Genomic DNA, 21417 nt, shown 5'->3' on the forward strand with positions numbered 1-21417 from the left:
TAAGATGAACACAAGAATACAATTGAAAAATATACCTACTACTCTATAAGGCCTCTGTGGCGCAGCGGTAGTACGCTTGTCTGTGACACCGGAGGGGTCCCGGGTTCGAATCCTGGCCAGGGCATGATGAGAAAAGAACTTTTTCTGATTGGCTTGGGTCTTGGATGTTTATCTATATAAGTATTTATTATAAAATATAGTATCGTTGAGTTAGTATCTCGTAACACAAGTCTCGAACTTACTTCGAGGCTAACTCAGTCAGTGTAATTTTTCCCGTATATATTTACCCAGTCATTCCGAGACACCTATCAATTAACTATTCTAAAACCAACCAACACTTCAAAACTTTCGCAATAATAACTTTTAACTACGTTCTTAAAATCATCGTGAGATCAAATTAACTGATTACCACGTGACCTTTGGGTGCAGTGTGCAAATGTCACATTACGTAAACACATGTGACCACTTACAGTGGCCGGGGGAACGATTCTCAGAGTCAATCGAGAAGTTGGCGTTCGAAAAATTACATTCTCAAGCAAAAATTCGCTTTTCAAAAATATTATGATATACAAATGACCTACAATATACGGCCACTATAGGCCACGTTCAGCTGTTTGATCTACAAAATTTGTGTAATTTAAAATATTAATAAATTTAAATCTTGCAGGCTAATACTATGCAGGGACTGTACGTGTTTCATATTTAGTAATTATTTTATTTAACAATAAAACCATTAAATTTTAAATAAAATATTCAAATTATGCATTTTTAGTATAACGTGTATAGGACCAATGCCTCCATAGTTTTTTTCCTGTAGGCGCATTAAAGTTATGATAGTGTTTACGACGTAAACAGTTTTTTTTTCAAATAAAATACGAAAAGAAATTTTCAAAATGTATTCGAACGCACACTTTTTTCGATTATTTGAGAATCGAACCTCATGGGTTACGAAACATTCGCTTTCGATGCACACTGGTTCGTGTGCATTTTTTTCGTCAGTTCCTTTCCTTATGGTGAAATTTTAAATCTGGAATGAGTGTGATAACCTGTCCGTCCATGACGCAATCTGCATTCACTTGCTGAAGATTTCTTTATACACTAGTCGCGCCCCGAATTTTGGAATAAAAAGTAATTATTATTTATATTGTTCGAATTTATATCTACCCGTGTACCAAATTTCGTCCAAATCCGTCAAGTATATTTTGCGTGAAAGAGTATCAAACACACATCCACACAATCACGCCTTTTTCCCGGAGGGGTAGGCAGAGACTACATCTTATCACTTGCCACGATTTCTGCATACTTCTTTCGCTGACTGAATAGAAATTTTCTTAACCACGGGTCTTGAGTTAAACCAAGTACATACTCAATCATAAATTGAACATACACACATACATAAAATCACACCTTTTTCCCGGAGAGGTAGGCAGAGACTACATCTAATACTATAAGAGTTGAAAACTGAAATAAAATGTTATTTTTGTTCCAGATTTTGCTAAAGCAAGTCACCGAGTTTCCGAGACATAGCGGACGTGACCAAACAACATAATACTGAGGTAAGCGCCTGACTTTGTTTATATTGGAGTTGAGTGAGTGTGAGTCAATGATTGTTTTGAGTAGTTAGTTATACTGAAAAGATTTTACTAGAGGCCGCCCGCAACTTCGTCCGCATGGAATCCCTATCAATCCCGCGGGAAATAAAAAGCCTATATATTATTCTGAGTCTTCAGCTACCTACATACCAAATTTCATAGTAATCGGTTCAGTAGTTTTTGCGTAAAAGAGTAACAAACATCCATAGTGACATCCTGACATACTCACAAAATTTATAATATTAGTAGGATGAAGCTTTTAAATATGATTTTCGAAAAATCTTACGGGATTAGGAAATAGGTAGCAAATATGGTAAAAACCTATTTGACTTAAAATTATGATGTCATACAGAAAAAAAATTATCAGATTAGAAAGACAACTATTGATTTTGTTTTCTCAGAAGATTGAACCTGGGACCGTGTGTGCAATAGGCAAGAACGTATCTCCAACGGAGATTAGTAATAAATTACTAATTGTATCAAGTACAGAAATATTATCAACTTCATAAAACACTGTAACTACCAATTTTTTTTCAATAACTGTTATGTGAGGTTAAGCTTCGTAAATTACAAAGTAATTTAGATAAACAATTTCACTTAAAAAAAATTAAAAATATCAATTTTCGAAACAATTAATGTTCACCACGTTGCTTCGTGAATAAATAATTAGTGAAAAGAAACCACTTCGAAACCGAATAACGTAATTTGATACAAGTTGCGTGTGTAGTTTTTGTGACACTGATAAAAAGTGGCGATACCGAGTTCTGAATGACGTCTCTGTGAAGTTATGTGGATTGTATTGATGTGGGAACGTGCCTATTTCTAAAGAATAGTCTATCACGTAACTGTTACTTGATAAATTTGTGATACATTTCATCTGTTTCATATAATATGTGGTTACATCATTTAGAGATCGTGCAGAGATCGTGGCAAGTGGAGTGATGTAGCCTCTGCCTACCCCACCGGGAAAAAGGCGTGATTTTATGTATGTGTGTATGTAGGTTCATCATTTAAAAGTACAGTTCAGATCACATGCACTTATTTGTGTCCTTGCACATGTTGATTTATATTTACAACCTAATATAGGTATATATTTATAAGTTTATTAATAAAAAAATCTTTATTAAAATTCTACATAAGTACTTAATTTATTACAAACTAAACATTAAATATTAATAAAACTGATTATTTGACTGACTGCCATATAAACCGCCTTTGCTCTTTATAGTTGCAGCGTGATGTTGTATAGCCTAAAGCCTTCCTCGATAAATGGTCCATTTAACACAAAAATATTTTTTCTATTCTAACCAGTAGCTCCTGAGATTAGCGCGTTCAAGTAAACAAACTCTTCAGCTTTATAATATTACATAGTATAGATTTTTCTTTTCAATCTAAAAACTCATAATTATTTAACAGTTTCACAACATTAAGCAGTAATAAAATGATGCAACCAAAAGTAATGCACTAACAATAATGTTTGCGAAAATTCTAGATCATTTTTAATCGCAGAAAACAATTAAAATCAGATTTGTTTGAAAATATGCAGCCGTGGGAATCTGGGAATTGAAATACATTGTTTGGTTTTTGCAATGTTGCAATTGTAGGTACTGCGTATCTTCTGTAGATGCTTATGTATTAAGTTTTATTCTTATTTTCCTTGATGTACATAAATACATACATATGGTAACGTCTATATCCCTTGCGGGGTAGACATACCCAATAGTCTTGACGAGACTGATAGGCGACATTCAGCTGTTTGGCGTAATGATATAATTAATTAGATTATGTAAAATCTTTGTTGTACTCTTTGATAATTTGCAAATAACATAAATTAATGATAATGGTATCATTAAATATTTCGCTTGAAGTCGAACCCTTACAAAAATGTCTACCATGTAGCAATTACTCCTACTTAAATTTGAAATTACTGATCTTGATTACAACATATGGTTACCAAACAAACATGATTACAATGTTTAGTATCGGACCATTACCGTACAAATAAACATGAAATTACAGAGAAGCGTGCCTGTTAAAAAAAATGTAATTGTCTTACTTTTAGTCTGATAAAATAATAACATCTACATGTTAAACTTATCTCAATTCTATCATTAAGCCAAATTGCTGAACGTAAGAATTCAGTCTTTTCAAGACTGTTGGCTCTGTCTACCCCGCTAGGGATATAGACGTGACCATATGTATGTATGTAAACTTCTAGCCTTTGTTCTTCTTCCTGGCTGTAATCCCGGTTACTTTCTCAACAATGGAGAGGAGCCCGGGGTAAACCCTTGACCATGGATCCTGGATTGGTGAGTCAGGATTTTACAGGAAGCGACTCCCGTCTGACCTCCGCAACCTTTGCAAGGCAACCTAACCCGTATTGGATCGTTCATGGTAATACATGCAGTGACCTGAATGCACAGGTTTCCACACGATGTTTTCCCTCACCGTAAGAGCATCTTCATCAGCTGTTAAATTACACGACCAAATAAAATTGCCCCAACACGCTACCAAGATAACATGATGCATACGAATTGAACTGCTCTCAAGAAATACATATCAATTGTAAAGAATCGGCGATATTAAATGGCCGCGATAGAGTTTCAGAGGAATGCCGTGCTGCGCTCTGTGGCCAGGTGCAAGCGATCAATTAGCTTGGATCGATGGCTCAGATTAGGGTATGCGCGTGCGTCGGACTTAGGCAAGGGTTGGTGCAAGTCAAAAGAAGATGGAAATAATAAAAACTTTTCTAAAATCAATAAGTACGTTCTCTTTCTATCTCTCTTTTTCAGGTTAGCTAGTTGTGAAATACTCTATCATAAACAAAATGGTTCTAGACAATTTGAACTTAGAGGGATATCCATTTACCATTTGCTTGCTCAAATCAAGAATAGATGTAAAGATTTGAGCAAGTAACTTTAACAATTAAATATACGGTTTAGGATATTCTTGACAATGATTACATGACATACCTAAGATCACGCCTCTTCCCCGAAGAAGTAGACAGAGACTTTTTCACAACCTCTGCTATGCGTACTTTTTTCGCTCACATTCACTACTCTTCATGCAAGCTCATCGGTTAATTTTGAACGTCTTTTTGGCAGAAATAATTAACATACAGATTTTGTGATATATGGGTTTTCTCCTTTAAAGCAAACACCATTTGATTCATCTTAAAAACAGTGTTTATTGATTAAAAACAAATAAGTTTTACATTACTTACTAGTATCAACTAATGAAATACTAACCTAAAAAACAGAGAATCGCCAATTAAATGTTCATGCTTTAAGTACAATTTTTATTACTACACTTGGTTACATAGTACAGATATTGTCTTTGCACTGAAAGTAAATTCACATGTACACATCTAAGATTCACTGAATATTGTATCGTTTATAATTCAAAATGATTAATCGGTAGACCGTATTCAATTCTGTTTATTTGACACTTTTGACGTTCTTTTCATTAGTGGCTCCCTCTTTAGACTGAACTAGAAAATGCTGAAATGTCACTGTCAAGTGACAACACAAGGCTTACAATTATATTTGTGCAGAATTTTCATCGGTACTAATCGCTCTTCTTTCTTAATTTGCACCAACCCTTACATGAAATATATTCGCTTAGCCAATGATCGGAGTGAGTGGTACAGATAGGCCGATAAGCCCTGGTCTCCACTGCCAAGATATGCCCGGCACATCAACCAATGCCATCTTCAGACATCGTCCAACAAATATATTATGATTTTCTCGTCTTGCCGACTGTGGGAAACGGCCTTATCTGGGAGGGATCGAAAGTAGCTTATTATGCATTTCAATTTAATTTTAAAAGGATAGGTTTAAATGCACAAAGTTACATCTGTATGGGCTTTTGTCCGACTGAGAGAAGCGATGCCAATCAACACATATAGACGCGTCTATATCAATGTGGGGTAGACAGAGCCAAAAGACTGATAGGAGACGTTCGGCTTTGTGGCTTGATGATAGAATTGAGATTCAAATAGTGACAGGTTGCCAGCCCATCGCCTAAGAGAACAATTCCAAGTTTATAAGACTAAGGGATAGGCTTACAAACTTGGGATTCTTTTTTAAGCGATAGGCGAGCAACCTGTCACAATTTGAATCTCAATTCTATCATTAAGCCAAATAGCTGAACGTGGCCGTTCAGTCATTTCAAGACTGTTGGCTGTGTCTACCCCGCAAGGGATATAGACATGGCCATATGTTTGTATGTATGTAAAAACAGCAATCATATCATTTATTACATCCCAAGTACAACATTTAACAATTGCTGCATAGTAATTGTATAGAACGCGCCATTAGCGGACGAGAGGTGGCGAAAAAGTACAATAGAGTGGAACAATGAATGCCGCCGGCGGTCGCCTTGTTACAAGGTCCGGGATTCAGGGCGAGTGGATGAGATTTTTAGGAATAACAATTTACATACACATTGTCACGTCTATATCCCTTGCGGGGTAGACGGAGCTAACAGTCTTGAAAAGACCGAAAGGCCATGTCTTGCCGACTGTGGGAAACGGCCTTACTGAGAGGAATCGAAAGTAGCTTAGAAGGATAGGTTTACATACATATTGTCACGTCTATATCCCTTGAGGGTTAGACAGAGCTAACAGTCTTGAAAAGAGTGAAAGGCCATGTTCAGGTGTAGGTATCGCTTTCTAATGGGAGATTCAAATAGTGACAGGTTGCTAGCCCATCGCCTAAAAGAAGAATCTTAAGTTTATTAGCCTATAACTTAGACGCCTTTTACTATATCCATGGGAAAGAGATGGAGTGGTCCTATTCTAAAGTGCTAAGAACCACACGACACGGAATTAGAATTTCCAACATTAATGAAACTAAAGTTCTTGTTTCCGTAGGAATTTTGAGAATAAAGTAATAAACCTCGGATCTATTGGTTAGTTCCAATTGAACCGAGGTTAATTATTTTCTTCACAGAAAATTTCATCAAAATCGATCTGTTTAGCGAACTATTTATTTATCGGTTTTAGAGAAAAAATATAGAAGAATATTGAAGACAGTGAATGACATGGAAATAATAACACGTGCCGACTTTTTTTTTTAATTTGCTAATTTAAGCAAATAAAGATTCTATTCTATTCCACCATTTATCGAGGAAGGCTTTAGGGTATATAACATCACGCTGCAACTATTAGGAGCTAAGAAATAATGGAAAATGTGAAAAAAAACCGGGGTAAATTATTCATCCTTGAGGGCTTCAATGATGAACAAAATAACTATTCCACGCGGACGAAGTCGCGAGCTCAGCTAATTATCGTATAAAACCGTTCGTTTTTCGACAGTAAAGTCAAATTTAAAGAAGTTTAACTCAACCAAACTTCTTGACTCGTAACGTACCATTACCAAAAACCCACGACCCACCGCATCCACAGCATCCCACTCCTGGATCCCAACTATTAGAGCGGCTGGTAGACAATATGGGAGATGGGAGATTAGCGCCATTGTCCAACAACTTGCGAAGAATGGCCGCGCAGGACCACACACTATTTTTAGGAACGTACACACTCGGGTGTGACTTAGATAGTTTGAATCTTTGCTATTAGTTACCACTTTATATTATACATACATACATAAAATCACGCCTCTTTCCCGGAGGGGTAGGCAGAGACTACATCTTTCCACTTGATCTCTGCATACTTCCTTCGCTTCGTCCACATTCATAACTCTCTTCATGCAAGCTCGTCGGTTTCGGGTTTAGTACTTACGTCAAATCTCACGAAATTTATTTATTATCCTACTAATATTATAAATGCGAAAGTTTGTGAGTATGTTAGGATGTCCTTATGGATGTTTGTTACTCTTTCACGAAAAAACTACTGAACCGATTACGATGAAATTTGGTACGAGTATGTAGTTAGCTGAAGACCCAGAATATCATATAGGCTACCTCGGAGTTCCCGCGGGATTGATAGGGTTTCCATGCGGACGAAGTCGCGGGCGGCCTCTAGTACTTAATAAAGACTTGACCATAATGTCCAACAGTACTAATATCATCATAACCTATCATTATATCTCAATAATAATCATTTAATCTGCTTTTTACGATAATTTAAATAAACTTTAAGCTTCATCACTCAAATTACTTCCTGTTACATAAGCTCAGTTCAATAACATCGCCGGCCATTGTAAAGCTTCTAATTGGAAGTTCCATACATGGTCTCAGCCGGGCTTTCAACTCGTCAAAGCGAAAAAGCATTGTCAATCCCGCTTTTTGACTAGATCAACTTGTCTAATCGGCATTCGATTCGAGTTTAACTAGCTGATTTCCATGACTTCGCCTAGGAAATTGTGCGGGTAGTTTTGAAATTAGTCAAACTAACAACCTTTTTTTGTTATTAATTAACGTGGTGATTGTTTTGAAAAGGGACCTTTAAGAAATCTCAATTGGCGGATGTACCGGCCCAGAACAGGTTATCTTATACTAGCAACCCGCCCTGACTTCGCACGAGTAGCATTAATAGATATAAATGTTCCTCAAAAACCCCTCTTTTGAACATTTCAACAAAATCCAATCACAACTTTTCGAGATTGACGCACACATACAAACAGAGAAAATAGAACTTTTTTAATAATGTAGTGGTATAATTTTGTGAACAGAATAGGGTAGTAAAGTTTTGAAATAATGTCATATGTGCCGTGTGGTTCCCGGCACCAATACAAAAAATAATAGGACCACTCCATATCTTTCCCATGGATGTTCTAAAAGGCGACTAAGGGATAGGCTTACAAATTTGCGATTCTTTTTTAGGCGATGGGCTAACAACCTGTCACTATTTGAATCTCAATTCTATCCTTAAGCCAAATAGCTGAACGAGGCCATTCAGTCTTTTCAAGACTAGTGGCTCTGTCTACCCCGCAAGGGATATAGACGTGACTATATGTATGCGTATTTTCAACGCCCGACTCACGCTTAGCCGGTGTTTAGACAAATGTTTCTAATATCTAAGATTTCACGGGGCGTTTATAACAGACAGACAGCATTTCTCTCATTCTCATTAGCTTTGTTTGCAATTGTCGGTAACTACCACGATCCGATACGGTTTCTCTTTGCAATATGTACGTACAGACATACATATCAGGGTTGTATTATATACATACATAGGTGAAACCTAATAATTCTTATATTAAAGAAAAACTGTTTTTGAAATGAATTTACAAAGTCACGACAAAGTGTACTATTTTTAATATACGAGTATTTTAAAAAAAAGTACCTACAAAGAGGCTCATATATTTTTGTGTCTAAAATAAATATAATATTGATTGAGCTAGCTCGAATCTAAGTTGTTTGATCTTCTTCAGATACCTACTTTTATTTCCGAAATTCCCACGGGAGCGAAATTGCACTAAAAATCTGTAAATGTTGTTGATTTTATATGTACAAGTAAAGCAATTTGTATAATTATTGACACAGACTAAAAAAAAATGTATCGAACGTTTTCAAAGATCGAATAATTACAGGCCGATAATTAAAATATGGTATAATCCACAATACAAAGGACTCAGAATCGATTACTCATTACATCGGCAATAATCCTAGAAATGATATCAAAAACATACATTTCAAATTGAACTTTACATTCATCTCGTTAAGGCATAAATCGATAAAATCAAAAGGATGAAGCCACCATGACTTTAGTAATGCAATGATTAAAAATTGCTCATAAGAGGCGTTGAAAACGACCATTTAAAATAGAGCTGATAATTATATGGGATTTACATCATTTTCAAACATTAAAAGGGATGTGAGGGGTCTTGGATTATGGTCGTTCGAACAATAGCTAATGAGCAAAGAAAGTGTGAGAATAATATGTAATCGTATGTTAAAATGACCGGCAGTGGATTATTATAAATTGTTTATTTATTTTTTCTTGTTTCATTCTGTCATGGAAATTACGTCTTCTAATAGTAATACCTAAATGTGATATTTGCCGTGTGGTAATGTTAGAATAGAACCACTTCATATCTTTCCCATGGACGTCGTAAAAGGATAGGCTTATAAACTTGGGATGCTTCTTTTAGGCGATGGGCTAGCAATCTGTCACTATTTGAATCTCAATTCCATCATAAAACCATACAGCTGAAAGTAATAATAGTAAGCAAAGTCTACCCCGCAAGGGATACAGACGTGACTATATGTATGTATGTAAGTGTGATAATAATTATGACTGAAAAAGTACCTACAAAACAACCACGTTTTTCGCAAATCCCACGGAAAATATACGAGTAGCTTTTACCGGTATGAAAAGTAGTATCCTGTGTTAAACCAGACTCTTACTTAGGTATATTTACGTTTAGAAGATTAATTCAGAAGAAAACGTGTGATGGCTTGTTATTACAATATTTTTGGGGATATTACAATATATATTTGAATAACATTTAACATTTCTTGGACCACACACTTGTAAGTATGTTTGTAAACGTAAATAAATTTCTTGTAAAATTGTAATTCAGTTTCTCACGAAACAATTGTAAACGTTCGTCTGTTTGTTTGTTAAAACAACATGACATTTCGAAGTAATTATCCGTTTTTGTAGAGAATCCCATTGTTTTTTTTTTAAACCGAGCAATTATTATGTTGAAACATGTTTGTATTATCAAGAATGTCTTGGAATGAAAAAATATCTTCTGAGTCATTATCCTTGCCATACTTAATATCAACAAACAAAATAAACAATGTCGAGACACCATCCAAATCAACAATCACGTCTTTTTACGTTACGAGGTAGACAGAGCCAATAGTCGCGAAGAGAGTGCAACGCCATGTTCAGCGCGCTGTATGGCTTAATGGTGAGAGTCATAAAGAAAGAAAAAGAAGAATCCCAAGTTTACAAATGAGCCTTTCCCTTAATAGACTTTTACAGTCAGCACGGGAAGGGAAGCAGCAAAGCGAGAAATCTCAAAACGTTTGTATGGGATAAAGAAAAGGATTGTTTTAAGGTTTTTTAGGCAATTGTTTGGTATTTTTCGCCGTAAAAACCATCCTTAAGCTTCGACGAATATAAAAAAAAAAATTGGTAAAATTGGTCCAGGCGTTCTTGAGTTATGCGCTTACCAACACATTTAGCGAGTCATTTTTATATTATAGACTTTAACATCCAAGACCGGGGCCAATCAGAAAAAGTTCTTTTCTCATCATGTCCTGGCCGGGATTCGAACCCGGGACCATGCCACAGATAATTTGTATATATAACCTTATCAAACCAAGCTAGCACAGCCAATAAAATAACCGTAAAATATCAATTTCCCGTTACACAGTAGAACGTTTAAGAATATTGAAGTCAATTTTATTACGTTTTGCAATAGGCCATTAACTTCGCCCACCAGTGGGAGTCGAAATACTGAACGACCCATGACTTTTGCACCTTTATTTCTAAGGAAGCTGTTAAACTTAACAGCGCTTATATACCTTGTGGGGTAGACAACAGTCTTGAAAAAACTGAAAGGCCACGTTCAGTTGTACGGCTTAATGATGTTTATCTATCTAAGTATTTATTATAAAATAAAGTATCGTTGAGTTAGTATTCGTAATACAAGTCTCGAACTTACTTCGAGGCTAACTCAATCAGTGTAATTTGTCCCGTATATATTCATTTATTATTCAAATAGTGACTGCTAGCACATCGTGCAATTTCAAGGTCATTAGTCGCCTTTTACGACATCCACGGGAAAGATATGGAATGGTTTTATTCTAAAGCGTCCACACGGTACATTAATTGCCTATATATAGATTGAGATTCAAATTCGAAATTTGTATTCATTATTATGGGACATTTCAACATCACTTAATAATTGTCATATCTTTTGGTTTCACAACATTGGTTGACGTCAAATAAATTACCTTAAAACTAAGTTTACTGCCGGTTCCAACGCTTCAGTTGCCATAAGCTGAACTATGTGTACTTAGGTACTACTAATAAGTTTAGAGAAAAATAAACGATTATTTATTTATTTATTCAGTGCAGAAGAAACGTATTACGTATTGTATGTGGACATTGTGCCTTGTGGTTCCCGGAACCAATATGAAAAAGAATAGGACCACTTCATCTTATCCCATGGATGTCGTAAAAGGCGACTAAGAGATAGGCTTACAAACTTGGGATTCTTTTTTAGGCGATGGGCTAGCAACCTATCACTATTTCAATCTCAATTCTATCATTAAGCCAAAAAGCTGAACGTGGCCAATCAGTCTTTTCAAGACTGTTGGGTCTGTCTACCCCACAAGGGATATAGACGTGACCATATGGATGTATGTATGTACTTATTGTGTCTTATTGGAAGTCTGTCTGTCTGTCTGTATACAATACACTAATAGTAGATCTTCACTTATAACTAGGAATACCGTTATAGTTTCGTTCACCCGTTTTCAATGAACAGTTTACGAGTAACTTGCACAAGTTATAACTAAGTAGTCGAGTTAATTATGTCATAGCTGACTTTACTGTGGCTGTAAGGGTGTAGTTTAATGTAAAAAGTTCACTTAATTTAATACATGGAATTTTATTTTTAATATCTGTCGAAATGTTTAGCGAGAAATATACATACATACATATGTATAATGACTTCTTTATTCATAACGGGGTATACAGAGCATCAGTCTCGCAAAGACTGAAAGGCCACGTTCAGCAAAAGAGATATTCTACGGCCAAGTGACATTTTGCGACCAGGGGACATTCTACGGCCAGGTGACATTTTGCGACCAGGGGATATTCTACGGCCAGGTGACATTCTACGACCAGGGACATTTAACGACCAGGGATATTTTACGACCAGTGGACATTTCGCGAAAGCCACGATTTGATTCTCAATCAACATCATCTGCTACATTCTTTTTTACAATTAGTGCCGGGAACCACACGGCGCAAAAACGTAAAAGGTAAACATTACTAATGCTCTTTTAACAAAGGCATCCTAAGGAAGCATTTTAGGAATTCCCACCGATGCGAAGCCCGGGGTGGTAGCTAGTGAAGTATAAATCAGCAGTCTGAACGCGCCCTAAGGCAGCAATATCGCCCACTCAGCTATTCCCTTTAGTTACGACGCGGCGCGGCGGCTATCATTGCTCCCCTCATATTTTTGTTACAGATTGCTTTGTTATCGACACACATGTGTTGGTAACATTGTTTTTTGCGTCAGAGTCTGCAAAACACTTATACCTACATTTGCTTTAGGACAAAAAAAAATACCCACAGCTTCGCCTACGCTTATACAGCTCCACCTACAAAAAGCAATTAATTAAATCCCACAAAAGTGACGAATTTAGCGCTACCTACAAAAGGATACAGGTTTTTCGCAAATCCCACGGGTACTCTAGTCTTTACATACATACATACATCACGTCTTTATCCCTTACGGGGTAGACAGAGCCAACAGTCTTGAAAAGACTGCCCAACAAACATTTAGGCGACGATTAGAGCTTATTTTGTTACTTAGTGGGCTACAAAGGCATTACAGTAGCAACACTTATGACTATTGGCGATAAAGTGGCGTACCAAGTAACGTATATCACTTCTACTTATAATACAGAGTTACAAGCGCGACAATTAGGCGAGCTTAAAGGTTATAGATGTATTATGGCAAATCTTAACACTGTTGTACATGCACAGCATTTTGTGTTATAGCTTTAAGTGAATCTTAGAACTCTAAGATCTAAATAAGAATAAGAATTAGCTACTACCTCCAAAAGTGCTATGCAGGTGATAATAAACTCTTTACAAGAACCTAAAGTTGCACAATAGCGTTAATAAGCGCTACCAGCCTTACAATAGTGTTTATTTAATCTTATATAGAACCAAATGCTTGAAGTTATACAAAACTCTCTTGCATTACCTTAAGTCAAATAGGAGTATAATTTTTCGCTATAACAGATCCTATAGCGTCTATTGTTACTTTTTTGTGACTAAAGGTAAAGTAATAGCGCTTAAGGTCACTACTGTATTTCTTATATTGACTACTTGTTTTTGACAATGGCGTCGCAACCAAAATAAACAAAAATTGTTGTAAATACGTGGAAAAGTTTTCAGTAAATAGACAACATACATCGGGCGCTCGAATTATTTGCCAATAAATATGTAACATATTCACAGTGTACTTCCCTTCGCAGCAAAAATATGCTTCCTTTCTCACCATACAATATCACTTTTTTTTGTTTAATATAAAAATCATTAGTCGTAAACTTATAGCCATTGAAAATAAAATTATTTATTATTAGATCACAAAATTAGTTTAATTATCTTGAATAGCGTTCAGACCGTTACAAAACACCTATTTACCTCCCTTTTAGCGCTTGAAAATATAATTAACGCCTTTGTATCTCTACTGTACCGCTTAAGGAGTCAGTTGACGCTTATTTACCCCTCTTGTATCGCTAAGAGATCCTGTTACCGCTATAATAACTTTCTTATAGCACTAATTGTACCTCTTAGCCAATTACCATAACTCTTGTATACCGTCATTATACAACCTTAAGTAATATAAAAATTGTGCCCAATTCGGGGGTAAAGTAGGGTTAGAGCGCGCTCTAACACTAATTTGTTACACCCATAAACCACTTTAGAATCTAGTTAGCGCTTTTATAGACTTATTATAAATCTTACTTTAGCGCCTAATTGTTACTTGGGTGATAGGCCACTTTCAGCTGTTTGGCTTATAATGATAGAATTGAGATTCAAATAGTGACGGGTTGCTAGCCCATCGCCTAAAAGAAGAATCCCAAGTTTATAAGCCTATCCCTTAGTCGCCTTTTACGACATCCATGGGAACGAGATGGAGTGGTCCTACTCTTTAGTCTTCACCGGTATGAAAAGTATCCTTTGTCCTTCTTCAGGCTGTTAATTATATTTACGCAAAATTGCAAGATGCTGCATGTTGCAGTAGTTAACGCGTGAAGAGACAACAAACAAAAAAATATACTTTCGCATCACTACATAGTATAAAACAAAGTCGCTATTTTAGTCTGTTTGTCTGTATGCTTAAATCTTTAAAATTACGCCACGGATTTTGATGCGGTTTTTTGTAACAGGTAGAGTGATTCAAGAGGAAGGTTTTTATGTATAATAACATTTATAATTTTGCACACGTGCGAAGCCGGGGCGGGTCGCTAGTTTAAAATATAAGATAGATGCCATCAAAACATCCTGTAATAAAAACAAGTCTCGCAGCTCAGTCTTTCTACCGTAAAAAGTTGTGAGATCCATGTAATACCAAGTCGGTTAATCTATTTAGTCTCTACTTAAAGGACCTTCTGTCTTAAGTTATTACATAAGTTATTATCATGCCAATATTAAAAATATTTTACGTTTTTAACAAGTAGATCGACTTGGACATCTTATGAAAACACATCCATGGGAATGAGTCGGAGTGGTCTTAGTCTTTTCTATTTATTTATTTAAACTTCATTGCACAAAATATAAATATATGTATATTAAATAATAGCACAATTGGCGGACTTAATGCTGGAAGCATTATCTACCAGTCAACCATTGGGTCTGACAGAGAAATTTATGAGGGGTTAAACTAAATAAATGTATTTATACCTACACCAAATATTAAATAAAATATTTTTTTCTATCGGTGCCGGGAACCACACGGCACATTCCAATATGAGAGATGAAAATAATCTGCAAGTAGTCTTGGCACCAAAGAATTCTCACACGCCACCCAAAAGCTAAAATTATAATAGCTTCACGCTCATCGATTATTGATAATTACCTAATCCGAGGCAGGCGCCCGGAGACAATACGCTGCGCCTGCGCCTAACGCCCGCCTGCGTGGGAACAGATTTAAGGCGATCTTCTTTAGTTTTTCACACGAAAGCAAAGATTTTTTTTTGAATAAAAAAATACACGTACAGATGCTAACTGAAATAGTTATTCGAAGGTGGGATCTCTTCCAGCCATACCTGGATTAAAAGGGCTTTATTAATTTAGAGTGAGAAAAGTAGGAGTAGAAATTGTGGAATAGTAAATGAATTAAACGAGTTATAATTTTACAGAAAAAACTATAATGAATATCTTACTTATATTATGAGTGACGAATTTGATGAAATATTCGTACTGATATCATAAGTTTTAAATTCATTCATGTTTTTTAAATGTAGACAATGTGCATTCGTCCACGATTTAGATTAAAGTGTTCTATATATGTAAATTGAAGTCCTGTGAAAATGCTGCAGTGTAGTTGCTTCCGCTGCTTCTTCTACACATTCGCTTTGGCAGCGGTAGTAGTAGATAATCATTAGATTACAGTGGTGTGACGTCAAAAAGTGATACCTTGTATCCAATTTTAAAAATAAAACCGTTTAATAAATCTATTCTTATGCCATAGCAAAAGTCTAAACCGCTGGACCGATTCCAATATGCACTACGAAAGGATAGTCATTTTCTAGCGTGAAAGGAAATTAACGGGATATGTTTTATGACGCGGGTGGAGTCGCGGACTTACTCCAGTAAAACCACAGTAAAGCTTTATTTTGCGTTAGCTTCACTTTAACACCGACTCAAATTAGGCTGCGCGCACGCACTCTAGACATAATAACGTGCATTAAAGTCATCGCTATTACATTAAAATTTGAAGATCACCGAGTTACATCACCTCGGCCAAGTTCAATGGATCTTTCAATGTAATTTGAGGTCATTTTTAGTTCATTACTCCGAAAATATAATGCATAATGGTCATTATAAGTGAGAAGTATGGATTAAAAATAACTCATACAGACAGACTTGTAATTATGGTTTTTATGTGCATGTGCACTTTATTGCGTAGTAGCTGTGCCTGCGACTTCGTTCGCGTCGAATAGTTATTTTGGGCGTCATTGAAGCCCTCAAGGATGAATAATTTTCCCCGTTTTTTTTCACATTTCCATTATTTCTTTGCTCCTTATAGTTACAGCGTGATGTAATATAGCCTTAAGCCTTCCTCGACAAATGGTCTATTCAACGCGAAAATAATTTTTCAATACGAACCAATTGTTCCTGAGATTAGCGCGTTCAAATTAACTCTTCAGCTTTATAATATTAGTATAGATATTTAGTTCTGACCCCGTAGCATTGCACGCGCGACGCCGTTTTTATCGCGCAAAAAACTATCACTGTCTCGTTTCACGTCATAATAAAAAGCAAAACAGCGGTAGTTTAATCGGTATTTTTTAAAAACTAGTGCTTTGCTTTACTGCCAGCCAGTATAGCAGTCTAGTTCTTAAGTTATTACTTGTAAAACAATCAACCAAGTATTTACATCAATTACTTTCCAATGACATAAGGAAGACGCCAGCTAATCGTCTTCGGAAGTAATGTGACCGATGAAAGGTGGCAGCATCAGGTTTCTCTCGAGGTCAAATCTTTGTGTTAAATGTTTAATGTATTATAATATTAGTTACTATCAAATTTCTACACAATGTATATTGTTTTTGAAATAAATTATTATGAATATGAAAAGGATTTCACCTAATAATTATATTCTTTTATTTTATAAGGTACTGTTACCGTGTGATTTTGCCATAAAGGCCAATAATCGCTAGCGAAGTCCCGACAAAACTATAGTGTACCTTAGTGCAGTCTAATGGAACTTACCTTTAAAGAGTTGTTTACATCACATCTGCGACCTTGCTAGTGAGTACATTCATACAGTTGACGGCCTCTGTGGCGCAGCGGTAGTGCGCTTGTCTGTGATCCCGGCCAGCGCATGATGAGAAAAGAACTTTCTCCGATTGGCCTGGGTCTTGGATGTTTATCTATATAAGTATTTATTATAAAATATAGTATCGTTGAGTTAGTATCTCGTAACACAAGTCTCGAACTTACTTCGAGGCTATTTCAATCAGTGTAATTTGTCCCGTATATATTTATTTATCTGAATGAGCTGCAGATGGCGTGGAGATCGCCTTGGTCGGCTCCCCGCTTGATGGCCAAATGAAAAATCTTCGAGAAAACGGTGTCCAGAATTAACGCCAGGAGGAATTGCTGTGGCGACATCTCAAACGTCACATGCCATCAACCAATCACAGCCGGAGATTGTGGCGCGCTCGGCCAATAGTAGCGAGCGTAAGAAATGTGCCGTGTGGTTCTTGGCACCAATAGAAAAAAGAATAGGACCACTCTATCTCTCTACCAAGGATGTCGTAAAAGGCTACTAAGGGGTAGGCGACTAATCTTTCCCTTATGCCGGTCAAACCCGAAACATCGCTCACGCTAGAAGACTTATGTACACTGACAAAACTGCGTGGAAACTTGATATAATAACATTCTACTAATATTGCGAAAGTTTGTGAGTATACGGCGGCGGCCCGGCGGCCTCTAGTGCATACATGAAATCACATCTTTATCCCTTGCGGGGTAGACAGAGTCAACAGTCTTAAAAATACCGATAGACCACGCTCAGCTTCTCATGATAGAATTGGGATTCAAATAGTGACAGGTTGCTAGCCCATCGTCTAAAAGTATTCCCAAGTTATAATAACTTATGTTGTTTACATTACATCTGCGACCTTGGTAGTGAGTACATTCATACAGTTGTCTGAATGAGCTGCAGATGGCGTGTAGATCGCCTTGGCCCGCTCGCTTGCCAAATGAGAAATGTTCACTTTGAGAAAATGCACGCTATTCGAGTATAGAAGGCGAGGCGCGTTCTTATTTTAAAAGTTCTTTACTAGATTTTGTTTACCTCGGTTTCGACAGAATAAATAATTGTTTGGTGTAAATCCCACGGGTATAGGTTTTTTTTTATTTTGCGATATTTTTTTTGTCACAATGTGAAGTTTGCGAATTTGAAGGAGTTTTATTTAGTCGGCAAACTTTATAATTTCAAAATCAATTACTTAGTTTGAATTTGTGACCAGATTATTGATACGTTAGCTGGAAAATAGCTATTGAATTTTCAATTTTTTTTTTTTTAATTTTGTACAAATTTTCTCCTTAGTCTAGGTTCTAGTTGTAATTTTTTTCCTTGATGTAAATAAATATATAAAGTCTCTTCTTTGCGACATTTTTTCATTGTTTTAGTTAATTCTTTACCATGTTCTTAGCTAGGTTCTCTTACAAAACCGTAGTGAGACTAGTATTTAAAATCTGTAGGAAATATGGGCGAGTCGCCAGTTTATCAAACTAATTTCGCAATGGAATTCGAAAGGACCCCACGGTTGGTCACCATTTATGTAAATGGGGCACTAAGTTCATTTTATATTTTATGCTAGTCAATATAAGTAATTAAAGAACAATAGTAAGTTTATATCTTACTAGAGGCCGCCCGCGACTTCGTCCGCATGGAAACCCTATTAATACCGCGAGAACTCCGGGATAAAAAGTAGTCTATATGTTATTCTGGGTCTTCAGGTACCTACATACCAAATTTCATCATAATCGGTTCAGTAGTTTTTGCGTGAAAGCAACTCCATACTGACATCCTGACATACTCACAAACTTTCGCATTTATAATATTAGTAGGATAAATTACAATTACGTACATACACAAGCAGATGCCTTTTTTTATATTTTACTGTCGTGGGCCTGCTGGAAGAATATTCTCTAGAGATAATTGACGAGGTAGAAATATTGTAGGTATGGTTTGCGTTTAGTGCCGTGTGGTTCCCGGCACCAATACAAAAAATAATGGAACCACTTTCCCATGGATGTCGTAAAAGGCGACTAAGGGATAGGTTTACATACTTGGGATTCTTTTTTAGGCGATGGGCTAGCAACCTGTCACTATTTGAATCTCAATTCTATCTTAAAGCCAAATAGCTGAACGAGGCCTATCATTCTTTACAAGATTGTTGGCTCTGTATACCCCGCAAGGGATATAGACGTGATTATATGTATGTACGGTTTGCGTAAAGTTGCCAGTGAAATTTCAGAATTACCAGTTTTAGTACAGGTTTCTATTGACATAATTTATTTGCATGATAATGCTAACATTTGCTAAACTTTCATAATACTTGGCATTACCTTTTTTTGGGTGTCATGTCAACACACTCGTAACATCACAATAAATATTACGTAGTATTTTGCCGTTTAATGTTCTTAGTGTGAAAGTAGATGTAAAATTTTAAGTGACATCAAAATTTTGGCAGAAGAATAACAAGAACGTTTATCAAGTTTGTTTATTTAAAAAAAAAGAACTTTTTTTTTAATTTATCAAGGCTTTTTTTTTAAAGACAAACCCAAGTAAAACACATGAAAATTCTTATGACAGTGTTATTTTACGTCTAACACTGCCATAAGAATCGCTCGCGTGAGTTTGGTGCCAACTTAACCACGCGAATTTAACGCCACCTTCAAAACGGGATTTTCGCAAATTCCACAGGAACTATATAGTTTTTACCAGGATGAAAAATACCGTATGTAAAAACTAGTATCTTTTTATCCGTCTTAAAATTTTCACATACATACATATAGTCACGTCTATATCCCTTGCGGGAGCCAACAGTCTTGAAAAGACTGATGGGCCACGTTCAGCTATTTGGCTTTAAGATTGCATTAAGCTTCAAATAGTGACAGGTTGCTAGCCCATCGCCTAAAAGAAGAATCCCAAGTTTATAAGCCTTTCCCTCAGTCGCCTTTTACGACATCCATGGGAGATGAAATGAAATGGAGTGATACTATAAATATTATTACTTATATAAATTCTGTGATGTAAAGTATAACATCACAGAAATAATAAAGTTAAGAACAGACGATTTATAAGCACGTAAAGAGGTGTCGCTAAGATTAATTAATATATTGATACCGTGAGACTAGTTGGGTTCACACGAGAGCAAAACACTCTGCATGGACCGATTAGACAATGATTTAATAAATTAAAGGCATTAAATTGTTAGTTTTTAATGTTCCTCATTACCTGAATTCAATACTTTCTCTTTTTAAAGCGTCGTTAGGCTGCTATTGACTATACAACGCAGGTCTGAGTTCAATCTTTCGGATTATGCAATTCTATTCTAAGTATAATTTAATATTGTGAAGTTGACGTTGTTGAAGAAAATGCTGCAGTGCAGTTTGTTACCGCTTCTTCTGCACTGACGCCTTGGAAGCGGCAGTAAACTTAGTTTTTAAGTAATTTATTTGACGTCAACCAAGTTGTTAAACCATACGACAATTATTAAGCGATATAATAGTATTCTATAATAATGAATAAAAATTTTGAATTTTGAATTTTTGAATTATTCATAAACTATTTATTTATTTAAAACTTTATTGCACAAAAAGAAATGTACAAAAGGGCGGACTTAATGCCGTTTGGCATTCTCTACCAGTCAACGGTTAGTATAATGTGTGTATAATTTTTACAATCTTTGCAGGAAGACAAGCACACAATGATGTTCTCTACCTTTGACATCAGTATGGAATCATTAACAAACATAATCTCTTACAAATTATTTGACAATGATTTTGTTGGGTCATATCCAAATGGCCTTGGGAATTGCCAATGCTAACTTTTTAACCCTTCTCGTCGCCTCTACACTCTATACATACATATACTCATCTCATCATCACGTCCATATCCAATGCGGGGAAGACAGAGCCAATAGCCTTCCACGCTAACCACAAAATATATAGAAAAGTTCCATCTTGTGGATGGAAAGGTAGGAGTGGGAAGGCCTAGACGAACGTATCTTGATCAAATTAAGGACGTCCTGGCAAAAGATCAGGTCAAAAGTGCCCGAAACCGACGAGCTTGTATGAAGAGAGTTATGAATGTGGATAAAGCGATGGAAGTATGCAGAGATCTGAGCAAGTGGAAAGACGTAGTCTCTGTCTACCCCACCGGGGAAAAGGCGTGATTTTATGTATATCTAAGTCGAA

General features: G+C 36.2%; 1 protein-coding gene across 1 annotated transcript in view; it reads left to right on the forward strand.

Annotated features, from left to right (window-relative positions):
- The window catches only part of LOC106133344 (uncharacterized), a 140471-nt gene that overhangs the window by 43320 nt on the left and 75734 nt on the right, over window positions 1-21417 (forward strand). Inside the window, exon 3 of the mRNA XM_060950027.1 lies at window positions 1490-1556. The gene's annotated coding sequence lies outside the window, so the exon portion shown is untranslated. The remainder of the gene's footprint in view (window positions 1-1489; window positions 1557-21417) is intronic.

The sequence above is a fragment of the Amyelois transitella genome, chromosome 3, assembly GCF_032362555.1.
Source record: "Amyelois transitella isolate CPQ chromosome 3, ilAmyTran1.1, whole genome shotgun sequence".
In the NCBI taxonomy this organism is placed as follows: Eukaryota; Metazoa; Arthropoda; class Insecta; order Lepidoptera; family Pyralidae; genus Amyelois; species Amyelois transitella.